Source organism: Dreissena polymorpha, chromosome 7 (assembly GCF_020536995.1).
Source record: "Dreissena polymorpha isolate Duluth1 chromosome 7, UMN_Dpol_1.0, whole genome shotgun sequence".
Taxonomy (NCBI): Eukaryota; Metazoa; Mollusca; class Bivalvia; order Myida; family Dreissenidae; genus Dreissena; species Dreissena polymorpha.
Window position 1 is genome coordinate 107,208,980 of NC_068361.1, and position 21,143 is coordinate 107,230,122.

At 33.5% G+C, this 21,143-nt stretch overlaps 1 long non-coding RNA gene across 1 annotated transcript in view; it reads left to right on the top strand.

Annotated features, from left to right (window-relative positions):
- LOC127838801 (uncharacterized) overlaps positions 1 to 19,717 on the top strand; it is an 82,300-nt gene extending 62,583 nt beyond the window's left edge. The window contains exons 3-6 of the long non-coding RNA XR_008029963.1: positions 13,665 to 13,826; positions 16,512 to 16,650; positions 17,345 to 17,508; positions 18,952 to 19,717. This is a non-coding gene — a long non-coding RNA (uncharacterized LOC127838801). The remainder of the gene's footprint in view (positions 1 to 13,664; positions 13,827 to 16,511; positions 16,651 to 17,344; positions 17,509 to 18,951) is intronic.
- Positions 19,718 to 21,143: the final 1,426 nt, after the last annotated feature.

Sequence of the window (21,143 nt, forward strand, 5' to 3'; positions counted from 1 at the left end):
GCGACAAATACCGATTAGAAAAATCGAGCTATCTCAATCGTACTGGCTCGGTCTTTTACATTGCTCGCCATTGTGAAGACTTTTTTCATGGTATGATAACTTAGACGAGCTGCTGAAGCATCATCGTCAAAAATCAGAGAATGTCGTAAATATGTCACTTAACCAGTATGTCACATGTCATTTAATAAAGTAGTAAGCAGCTTTGAAAACAATTGACGTGACACTTCTCTTTCAACTGAACTGCAATCAGCTGTTTTACGATGCTGCTTCATCAGCTCGGTATCATACTATGAACAATTTTTTCTCAATGGCGACCTACGTTAAAGACCGAGCCTAGGTAAAAGACCGAGGTAGCTTTTTTTTCAATCGTCATACCTCGCTGATTATCATTGAAAAAGATAAAGGCAGCTTGGTTCCCGTCCTCCTTCAAATTTATCGAGAAGTTCGGGACAGGAACCAGACACGAAACTGCCAGGTGGCACTTCAAACGCTGTGACGCTGGGAAAACCCCAAATGTAGTTATTTTAAGATTTGATCGAGAATGTAACCCGCCTCTCAGTTTCGCTGAATGGGTCAAGTTCCACACGGATACTACTTCCACGTACCACACATTTTTTTCGTACGCAAAATTGTTCGTACCCATTTTTTTTCGTACCAATTTTTTTCGTACCCAAATTTCTGTTCGTACCCAAATTTGTTTTCGTACTTAATTTGTTTGTGTACCCAAACTTTTTGTCGTACCCGAATTTTGTTTCGTACCTACTTTTTGTTCGTACCAATATTTTTTTTTGGCATAATTTGTTCGTACCCAAAAGTTTCGTAACCAAATTTGTTTTCGTACCCACATACACAATTGTGGTGACGCAGATAAATTTAAATTGATGTTTTATATCCATCCTCTTCAAAAGCATCGTCACACCAGTATTGTCAGTTATGTGATTGTAAAGAATATTCTTATAATCCATTGAGTTTCCTTATTAACATCTACAGATAATGTCGCATTAAATATATTTTGGAAAAAATCTGAATATATACTGAAGGAGTACTAACCTGCAGAATCGTTTGAACTTTTGAACCGCATTAGACCGGTCTGAAATGCAAAGGCCAGTTAATCAAAGTGAGTGATTTATGTATAATTTACTCTCGAAAACTTGATTTACGTCCCTAACAAATATTGTTAAAATCGTATATAGTAGCAGAGTTTAAAATAGCAGCAGTTGATCGTTATTTAGTTGTACTACACACACAGTGTCATCAATAATGAATAAATATGTAACAATATGTCACTTATATGTATAATTCTGTACTATATATGTCAACTTTTGTGTCATTTGTATTAGGCATTGCGACTAAGTTAAACATAGGATACCCCCGAAATAAGAGTTATGATTTGCTCAAAGATCATAATACGTAGTGTCCGCCACATTACTCATAAAAACGATCACATTATAGTGCTTAAATCGGATGTGTTATTTATTTTGATATTAAATGCAAGTTGACTGTCCATTTAATAATTAAATATATACTAAATGATGTAATGATACCTTACAATAAACCGTTTTTTATTTGATCAAGTCATATCTATATCATTTTACAAAGGTTTATAATACAGCATTAATATTTACAATAAGTTATTAATAATATGCTTATAAACGAGCATGTTAAGGCCGCTGATGTCACTAACTTAAGCGGCCATGCATTACTTTCGATTGTTCAATAGAGTTATCATGGAACATGATATTTCTTAAAGTATAATTACACATGATATTACACTACGATTTTGTATCAGTTACCTCGTAATTGAATAAAGCAGTGAATATTCTACCATCTAAATGTATTGTACCATGTTGCGTCAATATATTTTTACACAAAATGTTAAACTGGCACCATGTGGGATCCAAATGGTAAAGCCAAAGTATATGTCATTGCTGGATTTTATATATGCTGTAAAAATGTAATATCTATGTTGAAGTATCCGATATAATACTGGTGAAAACATATAATTTGTACATTTGTCCTTAGGGACGCTGGCGAAATGAGTTTGGTCCAATATGCGTTTGCTCCTATGGGCTTGGCAGAATTCAAACAACATTTCACCCTTAGGCATGTATTCAGGATTTAAAAAAATTGTTTACGTGAGTGCTAGCGAAGTTTTAAATTAATAATAAAACAAATGTGACTGATGTACATTTATAAATGTTGCTTACTATTTGTGAAATTATGTATGCTTTCTAATTATACCGTTGCACATTTTGTTGCACATTTTACCCGTGAATAAATGAAAACAAAAGTTTGATGAAAAAACACTAAAAATATAACATAAATTACTATTACAAACATATTAAAACGAAATAAAAGAATATTCTGTTTTCGAAAAGTGGTTTTTAGAAACTGCATTGATGATCTTTTGCTCTGATACTTAGCTTGCTTTTCGAATAATGGAACCTGCACGCCCGCTTTATTGGTGTTTGCTTCGCACTTTTGAAATATGGCTATCTACAATTGAATGCATACGTTGGAAAAAGGTTCATAGGTAATAAAAATGTCATTTAGTCGGTTAATTAGACAATGCAGCAACTACTCATGATTGATTAGTCGTTTGTCTGTTTTTAACCAGAGTTGTAACTGCTGACATGGGCTAAGTAACACAATTTTATTATGCGTTAATAAATTTCTTATGTTCGCAGAAAACATAATGTGGTTATGTTAAGGGTACTTGAACATAACATCAATAATTGTATGATTAAGCGTTAACAAAACGTTGCTAAGTAATCCTAAAAAAACATCGCTTGATATACTTCACCACTAACATAAAATAGTTATGTAGTGCAGATAACTCAATTAACACAAATGCGAGTAAATATCACATATCATATCTTTAACAAGTTAAATCAAACGTATTCATGTGTGTGATCATATCACTTTTGTTAACCCATTAATGCCTAGTGGACTCTCCCATCCTTCTAAATTGGATGAATTTATTTCCAAAATTGGTGATGTCTAGTATATTTATTTCTATATTCGGACTATTTCTTACAGAAATTCCTTTAAGCAAACAGCGCAGACCAGTTTGAGACGCCGCATGATTATGTTTGCCAAGGCCTTTTCATAGACGCTAGGCATAAATGGGTTAATTTACATGTAAGTATATGCATATTACAGACGCAATAAAGTTGTACATGACAGAAACACAATTATTCAAAGTAAGTCAAACCGGCCACACGTTAAACTGGCCTCAAAGATTAAACATTGCTTTATGTTGGGAGAAATTAACATATATCGGCCACAACAAAACATTGACCGGCATGACACCTTAATATGACTTGACACTTGTTTGGTTTATGTAAAATTGAATATTGTTTTCCCATTAAATGAAAATGTTTTATTATGAAGGTATGATGTTTGGATGCCGTGTGATGGGGCATAAAACGCATGCAATGCTGTATGTCTTAATAATATAATGGTTACATGTGTTACTGACTTTAATAGTTTTTCTTTATTTACGTGACAATAACTCGCGGGGAAATGACGTTATATGATCATTATAATTATATCGTTGCCTGGTACGTGTGTTTTATTGAAAGCACTTATGAGTAAGCTCATCTTTTATGTCTTGTCAGCAAAACATTTTTAAAATGTGGTGTTAACACCCATATCAGTTTTGTGAAGCTGTCCACTTATTAGATGATATCGAATAAATTCAAATAACTTTGTATAAATATTGTCTTAACCGTATTTGTTTCCAAGATAAGAGGGTTGATTACACCATTCATCTCCTAACTTGTTCAAGGTTTGATAAATGCATGGAGTTTTATATTAAATATTTAGCGTCTATAACCTAAGGGGCATAAAATTCATTCTATTGGTAATTGCATAACAAATATTACTTTCTTTTAAATACGTGAAACCGCCCCCCCCCCCCACCCAGTTTAAGAATGTAATAACTGTATTTGATGTGACAAACATACCAGTAATACAAATTATAAGATCAATCAGTAATGTATATCAGTATATCTGTAGTTATTATTTCTGTACTACAGTACTGCCTAAAAATCATCTATACTTCAACTTACTTAATATTAATTGCCTTTACGTAATTTTGTGGCGAATCAATATTGTTTTTTATGCGACCGAAATGTTCCATTTTAAATGAAATCCGTTTGATGCTTACAATGAATTTATCATAACACCGCATTGATATCTGCCTGATATAACGTTGCCCGATATATTGTTTTATATCATGGTCAAAAGGAAATTCTTATATCAGTAAATCTTTGGAGTTACGTGGGATTTTCAATATCGTCAGCAATTTCTATCAACATGAATCAGATTCAACAAAACAAACAATTTGATACCAAGAACGTAAATATTTTATTCTAGTTTAAAGTAATAAATCACAAAAACGTTTATTTAAAAAAAATCACAACAGCCCCCACTGCATAAGTTAAATGACGTCATCAATGGGGCAATAAATCTTAAATATCGATATAGTCATTGTACTCGCAAATGTTGAACAGAAAGTCAAGACAAATGATAACTGTATGCTAATCCTCAACTATTTAAACAAACGATTCAACACGCTAATGTCATTATTGACACCATCATCAAAATGTCAATTTGAATACACATCTCTAAAATGGCGTCTCCAAACTATTCTGTGAAGTGTGTTCTTAGAATAAATTTGTCGCTGCAGTCCATTCCTGATCTCAAATATAAGATGTTTATAATTAAAGCGGTTGTACTCTTTCCATTCGTAGCGCAAACAACTTTTTTCTTTCTATACGATGTGTAAAATAAGCGATTATTCGTGTTGTCTTTTCGAACGCCGTTTCTACATACTTGTGTCAACGTGTAAAAGCCGGATCCGCAAAATCAGCGGGGATCCGTACATATTAAATATAAAGAAATGGATTGTTGTTTTTTGCAGATTTTTAGGAACATGTGGTATGTTAAACAGAAAAACAGGTTACTGTCCCATCGTTTTTTTAATATATCAGGCTCGGCACTATTTATATTTATTCTCTATTTATCTTGACTGCATGTATTGTGAACCATCGCGCAAAAGAATGCACACCATAAAATCAGATGTGTTGCTTTGGTTCTAACATTTACAGTCAAAATAGAGTGAACATTGCCATTGCCTTTCACGTAATATTAACGACATCGTGGGCATACCACACTGAACAAAAATATGATTGTCACTGAAACAAATGTGCTGACCAATTGCATACGTGGAACCATGCTTAAAATGTACTGTTGTCAAATGATATGAAAGCGAATGCGAATTGTACTTACTTTTGAACTTTTGAACTGATTTGGGGGCGTCTTGATTAATGTACTCGAAATAGAATGTGTCAGTCTATTGGCGATGATCGATGACCAAATATACTCCCACTAACTAGGCCTACATGCAACCCTTATCGTTACAAATTGAAATAATGCGATTGAAACTAAATATAAGTGTCCCTGGCAGGATGTACCAAAAGGTACCATACAGTTATTAGGTACGTTAAAGCAATGCGGTTCATTTCTGTGCAACTATCATTTAAATTAACATGATATCGTAAACTTCTTGTATATAACATTCATAACACAACTCCAATACAAAATACGTACCCCATATAATTATTATACGTATCAACTTCATCTTTATAACGTAGTCCTTTATATACGTAATCGATCGTCTAGTATTACATATAATACGTTATTTTAGTATTGATGTCAAGTCTATATGTTTCATACATATTTATGACAATAATTCGTCTTAAAAAGTACAATCTGCATTGAACCATAATATCGAGTATGTTTATACGATTTTTTTTCACACTCGTATAATGTAAGGAAGGTCATGGTTACACAGTCGCATACACTAAACATTTACTAAAGCATTTAGTGCAATGCCCTCCGCCTGACCGGATTGACGATGGTCTTATGATAACAAAATCCAGGCTTTGAATGAATACTAGCATTCAATACGGTACTGTTCAAAAGCAATAAAACCGAAGCGCAATGCAAACGTTTCAATATACCCACGTTTAATAAGAAGTTAAAAGCAAGTAATCAATATATGTCTTGTTATGTATGCATAAAATCTTATCTAGAAAGATACCATTAATCTTTAATGAGTAATGACTTGTGGATATCCAATTCATGAAAAACTATTTGAAAGTAAGAACGTTCTTATAAACGTGTGCACTTCATTAAGCCGGATATACCAAATGCAACGCGGCGAGTCAATGCATTTTTTGTTTTAACATAAAGCAGTGTGTGTGTGTGTGTGTGTGTTGTATTACTGAAACTTTACTGATGCTTTTTTGTATTCGCCATAATTATAATGTTCGTACATAAACGCATCAAAGAATACCCTGCTGTACAACAGCTGTTTCTGCACATTTAAATTATCAGCAAATTTATATAAATTAAGCCTAAACGATACATACGCTGGTAAAAATCGGCGTGATAAATTATCTCGTGATTTGAAAAACTACTTCGGTCACCATATAAATTATGTACAGGTAGCAATTATACCATTCTATTTTAAACGTTATGTATCACTTTATCATGCAATTAGTAGCGCATGCCATGATAATTATAATACAAAAAAACACAATACGCATATAGAATAGGAGAATGAATGTTAGCTTTAAACTTATGAATATCATATAGATCAGCATATAAACGAGCTTTAAAACCAGGTCTGACTCAGTACATGCAGTTTATATAATACATGCGGAAAATCCATACAACCTTGATAATAAAAACCGATATACGCTATGGTGGTACACTATTATATATTGTGTGTATTTGCTATAGTTTCGCGTGGAAATTCATTGACCACTAATAACATGTGTTCATTTGCGATTGCAAAACAAAACAGTGGGAAGATAAAATATGCAAATTTAAAAAAATAAAAAATCTTCGCCATCGGAATGCTCTTAAGATGTAGTCGTAAACGGGTGACACATGGACTTTTGTATCTGAAAAAGATCGCAAACGAGCTCAAATCAATTTATCTTCACGAATGGAAATTTTTTTACTTAAGTCTAAACTATCAAATATATTCCACGATCAGTAATGTGTGGTTCGTTCTAAATATTACGACAGCATAAAAATCGCTTTTTAGAAAAAAAACACACACACATGTAAATTTAGTCCATCGTTGCGTCCGCGGCGGACCAAATATTCTTGGAAAAAAAATCATACACAAGAAAACACAAAGTTCTTCGAATGCGTTTTTCGATATTGAAAACACATTATCAGTCATTCTAGTTAAAGATACTTAATTAATAAAAAACACAACATATAACAAACAAGCTAAAATGCTGTTACTACAAATTAGTTGATGCTCGAAACAAAATCAATATGTGTTGCGAAATCAAATAGAAATCTGCAATAAAGGTATTGTGTCATTTCCATTGATATGCAGACAATGCATTTTTTTTATAGATTTTTTTCATCAAACTTTATACAAATTGTACGTAATACTCGGTTTTAGACTAAACACATAACATTATCAATTTTTATCGAATACAATATTGATTCACCGTGGAACGTTGCTTTCACATGGGCTTATATTTCTAAATGACGACACTTCGGTCAGTAGAAGTTATAGCTTTTTCCTTGCAATTAAGACGAATTAAACATATATTGGTTTATGATAACATCCATTTGGCCACTTTACACACCAAAGGTCTTATTTATACCAACATATATCGGAAACATATTGATTAAAATAGTGTGATTGTGAAATATATTATGTATGTGAGTTATATGGCTATGATATCCCAGCTTTTGTACTTTTCATACCTGCTCAACTGCCGTTTAACTAAACGTATCTCCTTTTATACTCCTATCGTACATTTATTTACGAAAGACAATTCGAATTGATTTATGTTGTTGAATTTAAGGACATCACTTTCTGAAATGATTGTAAATGCTTAAAAAATGGATACCAATTTTTCTGCTGCCTTTAAACCTGTGATTTAAAATTAGTTATGTATCAGTCACCACTGGAGTTTACAATATTAAACTGCATACTATAATTGAACATGTCCATTAATTAGTTCTACGACCTGTGAAACAATAGCCAAATCGCTGGGCGTCCAAACACAAATAGGAAACCAATTGGACACAAACTATTTGTTCACATGTAAAAATGAATATCTGAAGAACAAAGTCTTAGAGGATTGTAATGTAATTTACCCCCGTTGAGAAGAACAGACCCTAATTAACACGTCTCACACTAATGACGTTCGGTATCGCCATTTTTTTTTCATTCATAACAAAATGTAAACAAACCAGCATGGCTCGAAAATGACACTAAAACATTATTGCACATCAAAACTACTCACATTTAAAAAATATGAACTTTTATGAAAAATGCATACATTGAAATGAACGATCATAACATAATTCTCAGCTATGACACCTAAATAAACACGATGAGAAATTGACATGACGATGGTTTTCCATTTTTACAACCGTATAACTGTATTAGTACGCCGCACACATCACGAACGATAACTATGTATGCTGTTGTTGTTTTTTTATACAAAAACACTATAAATGTAAAAAAAACATCATGCATACAGGTTTTTCTGATGTCTATTTGCATTGTTTTTGTAATAGACTGAAATTAAAGTGAAATTATGGGCATTTTTCATTGTTGAATTGAGCTGAAAAGAATTAACAGGTCAAAAGAGTTAGTTAAAATGTGGTTACTGACCAATTCTGCAACTCATATTGCTACCAGTTGTTTATAAAAATATATTTTATATTCCATTTTTTACGTGACTCACCCAGTCCTGTAAGCCGAAATGATCCGTAAAACAAAATTGTGTTTTTGTGTCGTATGAACGAATCTGCACTAAAACTAAATTTCGGTTCACATCGTACATGCATGATCAGTTGTCAAACGAAAGTACGGTTCATATTCAAATGCATAATTGTTTTCTTTCCGGGATATTGTTTTAGTATGTTGATGATGCATTTACAAATATAAGTGTATATGAAGTGAAAACACCAACAATAAACAACGGTTGCGATAGACACCTATAAACTGTTAGGTGCCCATAATATCACTTTAATATCCAAAAAACACAAATATAACTGCTTTCCATTTTTTTTTGTTAACGATTTTATTTTCTTGCACGAACATCTGGATTTTTTAAATGTATTTCATTCGGTCCACTTCCGACGATGGTAACAACAGTCAACAGCAAGTGTTGTCGACACATTGGTATTGCTGAGTTAACCTGTTGTTGATCAAGGTAAGTTAATCATCGAAATACGTTTTTTAACTTATATAAACAATTTTCTACCAACCGTTTAATGATTTTGTGTTTCGATGTTTCGAAATTCATTAGGTAAGTTTCACCGTGTATCGTAACGTAAAATTACGTGAATGAAAATTGAGAAAAGCATGGTGGATCATACGTGTCACAGTGTGTAGCATATTCGACTAAAAGTTTGTTTAGCGCTTTAAACTTCATTGTTTGTGTACTCCTCTGTGTAACAATTGTTTTAATTATGGCTGTAATGAAGAAGGGCAAGTATGGAATAAATAAAAGGTTGTTTGGACATGCTGTTGGTCGCAACAGTCAAAAAAATAAGAGAAAACAGTCAGCTTTATTTCGCTACATGGAAGAAAAATACAAAACTGGTGTTTATAAACATGCAAGTCCTTATCAAATAATGATAATTACAAATAATTGTGGAACAAAGTTGGTAGTGCGTCGCATAAGATGCAATTCTGCGGGGAGCAGCAGACTACTAAAGAGTGGTAAAAATAAATTGAAATTTAGAATGAATAAATACAAGAAAGAATTGACAGCTAATCGTGTGATTAATTTAGATTGTTTGAAAGAACATATATCTACCATTACAGCGCATGTATGTTTGTGTCCCAAAGCAATTATTATTGCAACAAAAAATGAAAGCCCCATGCCTCTTAAATATGAAAAATGCAAGAGTGGACTTTTTAGCATCTTGATGCCCATATGTGCCGAATGTAATAAAGAGTTCAAATTGGAAACAAGTAAAAGACAGGGTAATGGACTTTTCGATGTTAATGTTAGAGCTGTTTGGGGAACTTTGGCAAGTTGAGGAGGTGCAACTGACCTGCAAGAACAACTAAGCACTTTAAATATACCCCCTTTAACATCAAATATGTTTTCTAGCTTGGAACACACTATTGGTGAATGGTGGTCAAAGGCCATTAAAGATGAAATGTTGATGGCTGGTGCAGAAGAGAGGCGTAAAGCTATATAAAAGGGGCATTTTCATGAAGGAATCCCCTATATTACTGCCATGTGTGATGGTGGCTGGTCCAAACTGACACACAAGCACATATTCAACGCATCAGGTGGTGTAGCTGTTATTTTCGAGAGAAAAAAAAGAAACTATTGTACACTGTTGTCAAAAATAAGTATAGCATATTGTGCTCTAGGGCAAAAACACGAATACTGAAGTTAAACCACATCAATGTTTTAAAAACTGGCATGAAAGTTCCCAGGCAATGGAAACATGTATTATAGTTCAGGGCTTCCTTGAAGAAGAATCTACACATGGACTGAGATACATTTACATGATAGGGGATGGAGCCAGTTATGTGTATCCCCAACTTCAAGAAGTATAAACTGGAATGTGCAAACCACACGTGCAAATGCTTAAAAGCAAACCTGGAAGAGCTTGTGGCTGAAAAACCTCACCTTAAAGGAAAAGGAAAACTCACAAAACTGAATCGGGTTAGGCTCACAACCGCTGTGAGATGCGCTATAAAAATGAGATCTTCCGAAAATGACCCAAAACAATTGAAAATAGATGTAACAAACTCAATATATCACATTTTAGGCTTTCACGATAAAGGTAGTAATTTCTGCACCAAGAAGATTGGGAAAAAAACATTGACAGTGTTGAACAATCAACTAATGAAAATGGATATAATGATTATTTTAATGAAATTATAGACGAACAATATGAGTTTTGGAAATTGCCTTCACATCTTGAAATGGAAAACAGCAGAACTGCATTAAACAAACAGTGTCAAAAGGAGGAACTAACAGAAGTAGTAAGGGATATGCAAGTATTTTTAAACAGAATTGCAGACAAAACTAAATTTTACCACCAATTTATGCGAAAGCTGGATGTCAATAAGAGCAAAATTTGATGGAGGAAAGGTTGTAAATCGATGTGGAAGAGGATCTTGGTACGCACGATGTTTTTGTGGTGCTTTACGAAAAAAACCTGGGTGAGGAATGGTCTGTAAGAACATTTAAACATGAACCAAAGAACAAGGTGGACAGTATTTTTTTGAAGCTGTGCACAGACCAACAAAGAAAATTATGCAAGTGCCAAATATCAGGCTAAACCAGAAAGTAAATCATTCAGGCGTAAAGGTAAATTTCAAAATTTGAAGGAAAACACTTGTAAAAAAGCTAAAATTAATTATGGGAGCAATGATGATGATTCACCTGATGGACCAGCAGACCAACTCAAAACTGTGTGTGACCAATTTTATGAATATCAAATATTAAAAACAGATACTGAAATTAGCCATATTGAAAAAACAACAACAATCAATCTCAATCTTAATTATGGAAAAAAGAAAGAAGTATTAGGCTAACAAGCTCCAACGTTGGAAAGGTTATTTCTCGCCGCAACACAAACGTATCTACAGCTTTAGTCAATAATATGCTGTATTCCAAATTCTCTGATAACATCCATACAGTAAGAGGACTCGCCCAAGAGGACAATACCATCATAGAATATAAAAATGTTAAATGAAATGTTGAAATTTGGAAAGCTGGATTGAGAATTAGTAAAGAATTCCCCTTTCTAGCAGCTTCAACTGATAGGATTGTTTTATCAAAAGAATCTAATGATCTTTTGGAAATTAAGAATCTGCTTCAAACTAATTCATATTTAATAAAAGAAGCTGTGGGCAAAGTGCACACTTTTTGTTTGGAATGTGTAAAAGGGAAAAGTCAGCTTAAAAAACCCATAGCTTTAATTACCAAGTTCAAGGACAATTAAATATTTTTGAAAAACCATGGTGTGATTTTGTGTTAAGACGAACAAAATCATATGACAATTTCATTGAACGAATACAAAGGAACTGTAAATTATGGGAGATGGAAATGTTACCCAAATTGCAAGCCTTCTATATGATGTTTATGATTCCTGAATAACCCTCCCAAGAATGGGAACACATACTGGAATTAGACAACCAAACAAACCGTGGGTAAGTGTTTTTAATTTTTGGGGTAGCATATATTTGTCTGTCCGTTCGTCCGTCTATCTGAACAACTAAATAATGTAATTCAATGAGCTTCAATGGAATAATCGCTACCAAGAGGAGATACACATACTATCAGCTTGTCCTAGTCTGATGATTTGTTACAAATGTATGTTCCTCACAAAGTTACCTTTAATTGTATACATGTGTCTTGTTCTGTGAAAGCTGGTCATAATGCTTGTGCGTAAAGTGTTGTCCCAGATTAGCCTGTGCAGTCCGCACAGGCTAATCAGGGACGACACTTTCCGCCTAAACTTGATTTTCGGTAAGGAGGGACTTCCTTGAAACTCAAAATACCATTAAAGCGGAAAGTGTCGTACCTGATAAGCCTGTGCGGACTACACAGGCTAATCTGGGACGACACTTTTCGCACATGAATTAAGCCCAGTTTTCTCAGAACAAGACACATATATATATATTTATTTCTTAAATAACCCTTTCTGGATTATGCACTGACATCAATTTCATAATGAACCTTTTTCCTGATACAATTTCATTCTGACACATTAAAAGAAAAAATAAATTTTATAACACTGCAACATATGGTGAATTTGCAAATAGTTATTGATGTCATTTAAATAAATGAAATATTTCATGAATGATTTCATCTTTATGTTTTAATGTTTTGCACAATTCGGGAACATAAAAAGGGTACACATTATATAGTACAGTACTTTATCCCATCATCAGATGTGCATTGTCGAAATAAACCACTGTGGAATAAATTTTCCTCTATTTCGGCAGTGCTGAAATATAGCTGTCACGCGAGGCGGAGAATGGTCATATTACTCGGAATCAACTATAAAGTAATAATTTTTAGTAAAATCGAATCAGATTCAACAAAACAAACAATTTGATATCAAGATGTAATATATTTTTAACACATAATGCAACTCAAAAAGCAAAAAAACATTATTTACAAATATTAAGTGCGCGTACTCGTGACGTCATTATTAACACGTCATACGACACAATGCATGTTCTTTCACGCTAAAGCTGCAGTTGTTTAGTGTGTTTTTTTCCATTATTTCTTAAACATCGGGGACGTCGAGGTATGATAAACAGAAAAACAGGTTAGTTACTGATCTTTTTGTAATGTATTAGGCTCGGCAAGATTAAAATAATGAAACAATGTTTACTTAAAATAACTTTGGGATTTTCCGTGTAGTTCGATTTTCCGATTCTTTTTTTAGAGAAATAATTTACGACTAAGCAAATTGATGGGAAAAATCGAATACTAGGTCGGTGCCGAAAATCCCAAAGTTCAGATTTTCTAAGCCTCGCAAAATAAACTTTGCTTTATTCGGTACCGACCTAGTATTCTCTATTTAACAGATAACTTAAGAAATTAATATTTACTCTATTTCAGTTCATTCCTAATCAGCGAGTTGAAGTGACAAAGACAAAATTAGCAAGGGTTTCGAAGCCAATAATAAAACCTTCAAAATTGGTAGTAGATGATCAAACAGCGGGTCCATCCCATCAATACGATGATACATTGACTGATGTCAATAACAATACAACACCAAAGGTATAGAATATAAATATTTATAATTTACTATTATTGACAAAACAAGTTTTTAATAAAGATTTTGGTAATTTTGCTGATGCTTTCAAAGTTATTTTAGTAACATAGAAAAATAGTTAATAATGTACATTGGAAAAACTTAAATACCATCCATGCTTTAAAAGAAGTTACATTAGATATTATCATTTGTATCTTGCAACCGACAACATTTGAAAACCTTATGACTTAACGATAAATATTCATAATGACAAATTTATAATTTTTTTCACTATGTTTTTAAGGGCAAATTACGTGTAAAACAACAGAAGTAAACTGATAAATGCAATTTTATAAGCATTATTTAAATTCCTCAGATGCAGACTGTAAAAGTTAAAAATTAGTACAATTATAGGCATCTTTAAATGTGGATTGTAGATTTTCCTTAGAACTAAGTCAAATAATCATCTAAATTACATTTATTCATGGTTCCTATTAACTCATCTTGCGAAGATAATTAATAACTTACAGCAAATTAACATGGCTATGCCCCCGGATCGATTGATCATGAGTATATTATTTTTGACCTGTCTGTCTGTCATTGTATGTGTGTCAGTCCAAAACCTTAACCTGTCCTTGGTTATGAATTTTGAAATATTGAATATAGCAACTTTATATTTGGCATGCATGTTTATGTCATGGAGCTTCTGCACATTTTGATTGTTAAAAGGTCAATGTCAAGGTCATCCTTCAAGGTCAAGGGTAAAATATATGGGTTCAAAGCGCAGTAGGGCATAGGGGGCATTGTGTTTCACAAACAAAGCTCTTGTTTTCATGTACAGAAATGATGAAAGTAATCATGGTAATCGCTGTATGAAGATGTCTGTATTAGTAATTACTCATTATATTTATGCCTCATTCGAAGAAGGAGGGGTATATTGTTTTGCACATGTCGATCCGTCTGTCCGTCGGTCTGTCTGTCCGTCCTCCAAATGGTTTCCGTATGATAACTCAAGAACGCTGAGACCTAGGATCATGAAACTGTACATTGAAAAGTACATTGATCATGACTGGCATATGACCCCTATTGATTTTCAGGTCACTATGTCAAAAGTCAAGGTCAGTGACTTTAATCCAATACAACGCACAGTCCATTTTCTTAATGTTTTAGGTTTAGCAATATGGTATAAGGATAGATCTATGACATAACAACTCTGGGCTTATTAGAGCAAGATCAATTTCTCAATTTCCGTTTGAGTCGCCTTTTGAGAAAACTGGGCATAATGCATGTGTGTAAAGTGTCGTTCCCGATAAGCCTGTGCAGTTCGTACAGTCTAAGCAGGGACGACACTTTCCACTTTTATGACATTTGTTGTTTAAATGCAGTCTCTTCTTAGCAAATATCCAATTGAGGCGGAAAGTGTCGTCCCTGATTAGCCTGTGTGTACTGCACAGGCTAATCTGGGACGACACTTTAAGCAAATGCATTATGCACAGTTTTCTCAGAACAAGGCTCATTTAAATGTGTCCTGTGTGATATGACTTCTTAGTAAATAGTAAACCATTCCTGAAATTAGCAATATCTACTGGTTAGTAGGCAGGAACAAGAGTTGATATATACAACCTTGTAAAAATATATCCTCTATGTATTTGTTTATGCCCCCAAAGGAGGGCATATAGTGATCGGACCGTCCGTCTGTCTGTCCGTCTATCCTTCCGTCACACTTCTTTTATTTGGCAATTTATGTTTATCTTGATAGAAAATAGAATTTCATGTTAATTTAACATGCATGCAGTCTGATTATTCATGTATACAATTGTGTTACCTCATCTGAGCACAATGAGCTCATGGTGAGTTTTTGTGATCGCCTTTTTTCTGTTGTGCGGCGTGCGTCGTCAACATTTGCCGTGTTAACACTCTAGGTCGCAGTGGTGTAGTGGATATGGTGTCCGCCTAGCGACCAGACGGTCATAGGTTTGATCCCCGCCATGAAAGCGTTCTTTACATGTCCCTTAAAGACACCAAGTACTGGTTCTAGGCCCAGGAAACGGACTCGAGAGCATTTATATAAGCCTTAGGCTTTCGATGCAATCGAGCTAAAATAATAGGTTAAAACTAACCCTCTAGAGGCCACATTTATGTTCAATCCTTATAAAATTTCATCAGAAGATTGGTCTCAATGCTATCTTGGATGAGTTCGAAAATAGTTACGGTTGCGTTAAACACATGGCCACCAAGAGCCGGGCGGGGCGTTTTCCTTATATGGCTATATATGGCCTTGTTATAAATATAGGCCAAATGTATTTCCGATCTTTATGAAAGTTTGTCACAAGAATTGTCCAAACAATATCTCGGATGAGTTCAAAAATTGTTCCAGTTGGTTGAAAAACATGGCCAATTGGGATTGGGGAATTTTTCCCTATATGGCTATTGAAAAAACTTGTTTGTACTCTTTATGTCACATGTATTGTCCAATCTTCATGAAACTTGGTCAAAATTTTTGTTTTAATGTCGAATAATAATATTTTGGATGTGTAAGAAAATGTATTCGGTCTGTTGAAAAACGTGCCCGCGATGGTGTTCACTATTCATGAAAGTTGGTTAGAACATTTGTTATAATGACTTTTTCGGCTGCACAGACCAGGTCAGTTCCTTTCAATCTCGCGTGAGCGACTTTGAGCCTCTTGTTTATAAATAATATTTTATTATAGGAAGTTTGCACCAATAAAAGGACACGTCGATGCAGAACAGCGAAGTTTGTTGGTCGACAGATTCAACACAAATCGATTGTTGATAAGGAAACCAATAAGAGCAAATGGTATATTGGAACAGTGATAGAAGTAGTATCAGGTAATTATAAGATATAATTGTTCAATCAATTAATTTAACTCTTTGGCCCGCATACAAATTAATGTGGCTTGCAATCTACAACCTTTGAAAACATGGTAACTAAAAGAGAAATATTTCATAATGACCAATATCTCCTTTTTTCAATACGTTTGCAAGGGCTAATGATGTATTAAAAAGCAAATATAGCACATATATGTATACTAAGGTTTGTAATTATGATGTATTATATACCACTGTAATAATTTCACATTTATTTCCCAATTGCCCTGTTATAAACAAGGATATTAAAAAAGGTAAACTAATGTATGCAAAATACAAAATTTCTTTATGATAAACTGCTTATTTATGAAAATAAGTCTTTGTTCCCATCATTTTTCATATTGAAACAAAAGATATTATTAAAGTTTGTGATCAAAGTAGAAATTCTTAATGATGAGTTTTTGTTTTTAAATTCTCATAATGAGCAATTTCTTCTTTTCTCACAATCTTGCAATTTTATAAAATTTATTGAAGGTTATCAGCTGCAAAATTGACACAAGTAGGAATTAATTTTATGTTAAATTTAAAGCCATAAGACAATAAGAATTTGCAAATGCTGTTTTTGTGTAATTTATTTCCAAATACCTATCCTGAAGATTCCTCAGATGCCTTTTGTTTTTGGGAAAGGATTGAAATACTTAATGCATTTGTTTAGGAAAAGACGGTGATCCACAAGCGGTACATGAAGTCCTGTAAAAAGGAGAACACAGACCATATGAGGTGGATGGGCTTCAACGGGATTTAGATGAAGGCTTGTTGAAGCTCGTTGATATATAGACAAGAAAACATTGGGAAAAAGATATATTTATTTGTCATTTGGTAAGTTGATATATCAATAATTAATATGTTAATTGGCATGCAACTTTCAGAAATGTGCTATTTCTCAAAATTAAATGAAATGACATAAAAAAATAATAGCATAGATAGATAGTGCCATCTCAATGGTTTGAAGCAACACTGAACGAAGTCAAAATTTGATGAATTTGAGTGCCTCCAGTGTTGCTTCAATCCAATACTTAACTAATGGAATAAAAGTATAAAGAATTTAAAAAAGCAATTTTTCCTTTTCGTCAATATTTATTTTAAGTGTTTAATGCACTTGACGTGACATGGTCTCTTTCTGCATGGATTGAAATCTGTGTATGAACAATTTTTATACCCCGGTAGGGTGTCATATAGCAGTTGAACTGTCCGTCAGTATGTCCGTCCGTCTGAAAACTTTACCATTGGCCAAAACTTTCGCAATATTGAAGATAGCAACTTGATATTTGAAATGCATGTGTATATCATGGATCTGCACATTTTGATTAGTGAAATTGCTAGGTCATGGTCATCCTTCAAGGTCAAAGGTCAAATATATGGGTTAAACCCAACGCAGTAGGGGGCATTGTGTTTCTGACAAACACATCTCTTGTTTAATCCTTGTATGATAAAGTTGGATTTGTGGCATCACTAAAGCAATCTTAATTGTATCTTACAATGCTTGATCAAGTGGGGTATTCTTTCATCATCAATTTGCATTTCATTATGACTTAAATACTAGTAATATGCTGTTAACCCTATATAGATAAAGTACAATGTTTTTTAAGTGCACATGAATTATAATTAGTGTATATGTAGTGTGAGGGCAAAAAGGTAGAATAACAAAATTAATGCATTTAGTGCATGTACAAATTAATACAAAATTTAGTAAAACCTGCAATTAAGAGATAATGTAATAGCTTAATATTGCTGTAATTTAACATTTATTGAAACGTGTTGAAAGCAATGTAAAAAAACAAAAATCAAGATGTGTTTTTGAAACACTATGTCCCCCAATATATTTAACTTTTACCTTGAAGGATGACCTTGAAGTTTTTCCAATCAAAATGTGCAGGTCCATTAGATACACATGCATACCAAATAGCAAGTTGCTATCTTAAAATATTGCAATAGTTAAGGCCAATTTTAAAGTTTGTTTGAAAAAAAAACAGACATGGCAAAAACAATATGTCCCCCAGTATACACTAGGAAACATAAAACTATTATTAATATACACAAAATCATTATAAAGGGAATTTATTGAAATGCTTTCCACATTTCTGTATATTTCATTTTTGTTAAATAATTTGTCATTTCTGGCCCACCATGCTTTTTCAAGAGAACTATTTTTTGACTCCATTTGTTAACCTTTTGTTCTTAAAAAATGACTTTATAAAGGAGACTTTTTTAAGTGTTTCTAGTGAGTTATATTTAATTATACTCTAACATTATCTTCTACAGTGGTATAGGTTCCAGCTGCTGTCAATGGATTTATGAATACAATAATAAAATAAAGACTAACAACTCCCAAGAAGAAAGTGGTTTATGAGGTGAAAAAATGTCATTATTGACTACTTCTGAAAGATTTATGTACAAATGATGCATGTATCACTGAAATATATGTTATTTTAGTTGTACATATTGTTTCAAAATTAACATAGAATGCTTATATAATAAGTTTTAAGTTTAAATTACCCCACCCACTTTTGACCATTTGGGGAAGTGATATGCCCTTAACGTTTAGTGCAGAAGTCGTAAAGTGATTTCATTTTATTTATGTCCATGACGTCTTCTCATGTGTATGTTGTGATATTCTAGTTTTCTTTTAATATTTATACATTGTCAACGCATGCGCAAATGATGGCATAAATATAATGCTATTTTTATATATACAACATAATCGTATATTTTATTAACAAGAACACATGAACCATTCGCAAAAGCAAGCAGTTAAGCCTATATAAGTCTCATTATAAAAATGTATAGGTATTGAAAACGAACCCGGTATGTTCTGTATCCGTGTCATTCTTGGAAATAGCTATTATTATTTCAAGACATAATTACAGCTATATGTTTTGATGAGCAGATTAACATTGAAGTTCTGTTATTTGTTTCTGACGAAATCTTAAGAACGCTCGCATAAAGGCAATCTTATCATGGACTTCTTGATGGGTACCATAACACCAGATCATGAGCGTATTACCGTGCAAAATAACGTTAACTACCGAACATACGCGTCAAGATATAATTAGAACTCATCTTAACATAGCACACTGGTTATTGATTAGACATATAAACTTGTGAACATTTCATAAAATATTTATTAACGTATTCTTAGACTAATTTGTATAAGCGTTATTATAACTCCATTACCAATGGTTATGGGGGCTATATAGAAGTTACTTTGTCGATCGGTCTGTTGGTCGGTCGGTCTGTCTGTCCCGAAAATTTAACCCGATCTTTACCAAACTTGGTCAGAAGTTGTATCTGAATGATGTCTAGGTAAAGTTTTGAATGTGGGTCATGCCGGGTAAAAAACTAGGTCACGGGGTCAACAAGTGCGTTTTAAACCGAAAGTTTGTCCGGAACATAACTATGTCATTTATCATAAGATTTTAAAATGACTTGGTACATGTGTTCTTCATTATGGGACGGCGTGTAATGCGAAAGAAGTACGTCGATATCCCCCCGGACAAGGTCACTCTTGGAGTTCAAAAGTCAAAAATGGCCATAAATGTACTTGTCCTGGTCATAACAATGTCATTGATTGATAGATTTTAAAATGACTCGGTACACACGGATCATCACACTTATTTTGTACAACTTAAAGCAATCACGTGGATTTTTTTTACAATTAATGGAAGCTGATCTAGAGAGGTATGGCCATCTGAACATGGAGGTGGTCTGCGAAGTGGACAGCTGTGGTTGATACAATAGAGTCAGGCACTAGTCTGTTGATAAAGATGTGATAGTCAGTAATAGATGGCATAGGGTTGTTGTCAAAATGTTGATGTGTCTAGGCCCCTTTTTAAGTCAGAGAAACCTCATTATTGAGCAAAATTACACTTTCGTTCTAAAGTTCGAAACGTGTATCCGTGCCTTGGATAATCTCCTGTCAATCCTTCCAGTACGTCATGGCACTATAATTCTCGCAGGAGACTTCAACATAAACTAACTTGTGAACAACCATAGGTGCACTGAACTGCAAAGAGTCACAAAATGTTATGAACTTTTCCAGTATATCACAATCCCAACACATCGAACTGGAAGCCTACTAGATCACATCTATATCAACAGACTAGTGCCTGACTCTATTGTATCAACCACACTTGACCACTACACAGACCAACTCCATGTTCAGATGGCCATACCTCTGCCGCAGCTGTTACATAGGTAGATTAGTCATAAAACAAAATTGCTCTTTAATAATAATAATAATAATAATAGTAATAATGCAAAACCTTCCTTCAATGTCTGTAACATACATTGTCACACCTTAAATTGTCAATATTTATTTATACCTCCATTAAATTCATTTTTTTGTTCATTGTGAGATTTAAAAAAAATGACTCTGTACATTTATTTTGTTCACAGCCATTGGACGGCGTGTCATGCGAAAGAATTCAAGAGTTCAAAATAGCCATACATGATAA